Source organism: Erinaceus europaeus, chromosome 10 (genome assembly GCF_950295315.1).
Source record: "Erinaceus europaeus chromosome 10, mEriEur2.1, whole genome shotgun sequence".
Classification (NCBI taxonomy): Eukaryota; Metazoa; Chordata; class Mammalia; order Eulipotyphla; family Erinaceidae; genus Erinaceus; species Erinaceus europaeus.
In genome coordinates, this window is record NC_080171.1 from 69,477,831 (window position 1) to 69,483,830 (window position 6,000).

A 6,000-nucleotide genomic window follows, 5' to 3' on the forward strand; every position below is an offset into this window, starting at 1 on the left:
TTAAGATATAAGGCAGAACAGATTGTTGACTAATCATGAACATAAGGACAAGAATATTGCAGATGAAGATTTGGGGTCTGTGTTTTGGAAAAAGCTAGTAGGTCTATTTTAGGTATATTCCAGGGGGACTATGAACCTACTAGTTTTTGCCTGAGTTTGACATCGAACATGCAGGTGACCTAAGTTATTGCCTGGGGAAATGGTGTCATAGTTGGGAAAAGGACTAGAAAACTGGATCAGGGAAGAGAGTAGCTTCCAAATATGGAGAAAGTATATAACTATTATTAACTATAAACCCCACCAGTTTGATCTGGGGCCCATATTCAGCACAGGAGCCTATGTAACCTCTGCATCCCTGTAGGTCTGAGCTCACATTCTGTATTCACAGCTAGGAACATTCCAGGCTGCACTAATTTCAGGACCCATTTTCCTCAGATAGTAGATAGAGTATGTTGTCCAACCTCCCTTCAGAGAATGGAACATTCCCTACCATTATGGATCCACATTGAGGGCAAGGTCCTATAGGGGCCCACAGAGGGGTCCATTATGTTGTTCCTGGTAGAGATGGCCAGTGACAGTGGTGAGAGTGATCTGTTAGAAGTCTAGGTCCATCACGCCTGTGTGGAAACCCCAGAGCTCCCTGACCAGGGCCCCAGGTGATGGGGTGGCCTGGTTGTGACTAAAAAGTCATCATTAATGTTATTTATATACACTTCCCAGATTTGGAAGCTACTCTCTGTCCTAATCCTGCTTTCTAGTCCTATTTCCAAACCTGACACCATCTTCCCAGATAATACCTTTGGCCCACCTGCATGTTAGCTGTCAGGCTCAGGCAAAAATTAGTAGTCATGGGATAAACCTACAATAGACCAATAGACTTTTTCCAAAATGGAGACCCCAAATCTCACCTGCTATATTCTTACCTTTAAGTTCAGATTATTAAACAATTTGTTCTTCTTTACATCCTGATGCTTTTTCAGACACCAAGTTTCAGATGCTACCATGATGCCAACCAGAGTTCTCTGGGCAGAAAACTTCACCAAATGTACCCTGGAACCCCACCTCTCCAGAGCCCTGCCTACTATGGAAAGACTGAAACAGGCTGGGAGTATGGATCCACCTGTCAACACCCATGTTCAGCGGAGAAGCAATTACAGAAGCCAGATCTCCCACCTTCTACACCCCATAATGATCCTGGGTCCAAAGTCCCAGAGGGATAAAGAATTGGAAAGCTTCCAATGGAAGGGATGGGATATGGAACTCTAGTGGTGGGAAATGTGTGGCATTTTACCCCTCTTATCCTATGGTTTTGTCGATATTTTTTATTTTATAAATAAAATTTTAAAAAACACTTTCATGCTTGAGGCTCTGGGATCCCAGATTCAATCTCCCCAGCACTACCATAAGCCAGAGCTGAGTAGTGCTGGGGGGGGGGGGGGCATACACAAAAAAAAACCTTTAAAATGGGAGCAATGCATTGACTGATCACAGCTGATACTACTGTAGGGAGTCGGGTGCTGATTATGCTGAAATGCCCATTCAGGGTTAAACGGAAAAGTTCAGTGAAAGAGGGTGAGTTGGTGTCCCTCACTGGACTAGTAACTCGTGTGTGTGTGTGTGTGTGTGTGTGTGTGTGTGTGTGTGTGTATTTCTTTTCTTTTGCCTTCCGGGTTATTGCTGGGCACAGTGCCTGCACTACGAATCCACTGCTCTTGGAAGCTATTTTCTCCCTTCTGTTGCCCTTGTTGTTTATCACTGTTGTTATTGTTGTTTTTGTTGTTGAATAGAACAGAGAGAAATGGAGAAAGGGGGGGGAATCAGAGAGGGGGAGAGAAAGACACCTGTAGACCTGCTTCGCTGCTTGTGAAGTGACCCCACCCCTCTCAGGTGGGGAGCCGGAGGCTCCAACCAGGATCCTTACTCGGGTCCTTGTGCTTTGCGCCATGCTGTACTACCACCTGACACCATAACCTGCTGTACTACCACCTGACACCATATATATATTATATATATATATAATATTTATTTATTTTCCCTTTGTTGCTCTTGTTTTTCATTATTGTTGCAGTTATTATTGTTGTTGTAATTGATGTCATTGTTGTTAGACAGGACAGAGAGAAATGGAGAGAGGAGGGGAAGACAGAGAGAAAGATAAGACACCTGCAGACCTGCTTCACCGCCTGTGAACGACTCCCCTGAAGGTGGGGAGCCAGGGGGCTCGAACTGGGATCCTTATGTCGGTCCTTGTGCTTCATGCCACATATGCTTAACCTGCTGCGCTACCGCCGGACTCTCATAAATATTTTTTTATTGTCACCAGGGTTATCGCTGGGGCTTGGTGCCTGCACAGTGAATCTAATGCTACCAGTGCAATTTTTTCCTTTTTTTTTTTTCTCCTTCGATAGGACAGAGGGAAGACAGAAACTGAAAGGGGGAAGTCTTTAGATGATAACTCCTCCTTGAGTGTATCCTTGTGAGAGACTCAAACCACAGCCACTCTGGTACTGATTCTCAGAAACTATATGATCATGGGGTATGATTTTTCAGTAATAAAGTCAACTTTAGGAGAATCTGCCACCCAGTATGCATAACTAATACAGCTGTGATAACACTGGAAGTCTAGCCTAAGGTATGAATCACTTTCTGAGCCTGGGACATCGACTTCTTTAATGATTTTTCATATGTGCATCGTGTGTGTGTGCATGTGCATGTGTGTGTGTAACCAGGGCCTCATGCATATGTGATTTCTTTCTCTTTTTTTCCTTTCTATTGTATTTGATAGAACAGAGATAGATTGAGAGGAAAGGGAGATACACAGGAAGAGAAACAGTGACACCTGCAGACCTGCTTTACTACTCGTGAAGCTTCGCCCCTAACAGGAGGGAGCAGGGGATCAAACTTAGGTCTGCGCCCATGGTAACCTGTGCTTAAATGAGTATGCCACTGCCCAGCTCACATATATGTAATTTCATTCAATCAAAGAGACATCAAGAGGGGATCGGGTGGTAGCGCATGGGGCAAAGCACAATGACCAGCGTAATGATCCCAGTTTGAGGCCCGGCTCCCCACCTGCAGGGGAGTCCCTTCACAGGCGGTGAAGCAGGTCTGCAGGTGTCTATCTTTCTCTCCCCCTTTCTGTCTTCCCCTCCTCTCTCCATTTCTCTCTGTCCTATCCAACAACAAATGACATCAACAACAACAATAATAACCACAACAAGGCTACAACAACAAGGGCAACAAAAGGGGGAGGGACTGGCCTCCAGGAGCAGTGGATTCATGGTGCAGGCACTGAGCCCCAGCAATAACCCTGGAAGCAAAAAAAAAAAAGACATCAAGAAAGTTGGGGGGGGCAGGCAGTGACCCATCTCATTAAATGCATACATTGCAGTGCACAAGGACCCAGGTTCAAGCCCCTGGTCCTGACCTGCAGGGAGGGGAAGCTTCACAAGAGATAAAGCAGGTGTGCAGATGTCTCTCTGTCTCTATCTCCCTCTCCCTTCTCAATTTCTCTGTCTCTATCCAATAATAAATAAATAAAATATATTTTAAAAGAAAGAGACAGACAAAAACTACAGCATCAGAACTTACTCCAGCATCATGACATCTTCATGCATTGCAGGGTTCAAACCTGGTTCATGCACATGCCCTACACATGAGTTAGCAATTACAGAAGTCAGACCTTCCACCTTCTGCACCCCATAATGACCCTGGGTCCATACTCCCAGAGGGTTAAAGAAAAGGAAAGCTATCAGGAGAAGGGATGGGATATGAAGTCCTGGTGGTGGGAACTGTACCCCTCTTATCCTATGGTTTTGTCAGTGTTTCCATTGTATAAATAATTTTTTTTAATTTGTTGAGGATTTACTTATTGTGTGAGAGAGAAAGCAGAGCATGGTTATAGCACATACTGTGCCACTGATGGAACTCAGAGCTCTGTGCTTGCAATTCTTACATTCTACCCATTAATCTTCTCTGACCACACAGAACTTGTTTTTTTCCCCCAACTCACAGAATTTCTTTAAGATGAGCATTATCTCACATACCGTAACTACTCATTTATACATGTGCTCCAAAGCACTGAGTCCTGTTCTCCCACATGACCCTGTACCGTTCAATATGCAGACCTGACTATGTAGAAGGGTAATAGCAACACCTTCTTAATGGGACATCTTAGTCCATTCCCTCCCTGCTACCCAGCTTCATCCCTATCTGGGGCCAGTAGTGACAGCTGTCAGAACAGAAAAAAAAAAATTATGAGAGAGACGCAAAGGACAGGGGGCATGGCACACCCAGTTAAGTGCACATGTAGGGACCGGGTGGTGGCGCACCTGGTTGAGCGCACATGTTACAGTGCACAAGGACCCAGGTTTTCGGGCAGAAGTGCAGCAGCGCAGCGGGTCAAACGCATGTGGGTTAAGCGCATGTGGCGCAAAGAACAAGGAGTGGAGTAAGAATCCCAGTTCGAGCCCCAGCTCCCCACCTGGAGGGGAATCACTTCACAGGGGTGAAGCACGTCTGCAGGTGTCTGTCTTTCTCTCCCCCTCTGTCTTCCCCTCCTCTCTCCATTTCTCTCTATCCTATCCAACAATGACAACATCAATAACAGCAACAACAATAAAACAAAGGCAACAAAAGGGAAGTAAACAAATAAATATTTTTTTAAAAGTGCGCATGTGTAAGGACCTGGGTTCTAGCCTCCACTCCTCACCTACAGTGGGGATGTTTCACAAGCGGTGAAGCACATCTGCAGGTGTCTCTCTGTTTCTTTCTCTATCTCCCCTAAATTTCTCTCTGTCCTATCAGTAACATAAAAGGGGGCTAGGGGGGTGGATAGCTGCCAGGAGCAGTGGCTTCATAGTGCTAGCACCAAGCCCTGATGGTAATAAAAATAAATAAATAAATAAATAAATATTAAAAGGAAGAAGCAAAGTCAAGTCATCAGAGTCAGAGCATAGCCACAAGGGATACAGGAGGTGCTGAGAATCTGACTCTAGTTATGCGCAGACCCTCAGAGCAAATGCAGGCAACAGGGGCTGGGTGGTGGCACACCTGGTTGAGATGTTACAGTGCACAAGGACCCAGGTTCAAGCCCCTGTTCCCCCACCTACAGGGGGAAAACTTTACAAGTGGTGAAGCTGTGCTGTAGGTATCTCTCTGTCTTTCTCCCTCTCTATATCCCCCTTCCTCAGAATTTCTGTCTCTGTCCAACAAATAAATAAATATGATAAAATATGAACAACTATATACCACTAAGCTAGAGAGTCTGGAAGAAATGGAAGAATTCCTAGAAAAAATATTAAAGACAAACAAAAATTTTCTAAAAATTCAGGCAAAACCCAGGTTCCTGCACCTCTGCAGAGAACTGAAACACACTGCCAGGCACAGGCTGCTTAGGTGAGGGGTTTCCATCTCCTCACTTAGCTCCTCTTTTCTTTTCAAATATATTTTTTTAATATTTGTTTATTTATTCCCTTTTGTTGCCCTTGTTTTTTATTGTTGTAGTTATTATTGTTGTTGTTATTATTATTGATGTTGTCATTGTTGGATAGGACAGAGAGAAATGGAGAGAGGAGGGGAAGACAGAGAGGGGAGAAAAAAATAGACACCTGCAGACCTGCTTCACCGCTTGTGAAGCCACTACCTGCAAGTGGGGAGCCGGGGGCTTTAGCTGAGGTCATTATGCTGTTCCTTGCGCTTAGCGCCACGTGCGCTTAACCCACTGCGCTACCGCTCGACTCCCCAGATTTTTTTTGTGTTTATTTATTTACTGGATAGGAACAGAATCAAGAGGGGAGGGGAAATAAGGAGAGAGACCTGCAGCACTGATTCACTACTCATGAAGCTTCCCCTTCAGGCTTGAACCTGGGTTCTTGCACATGGTAATGTGTATGCTCAACCAGGTGTACCAACACCTTGACCTTCCTGTTTCCTTTTCCTTTATTTTTGTCTTGAAGGCTTTATATGTTCATAATTCTACCACTCCCAGCAAATTCTTTTACT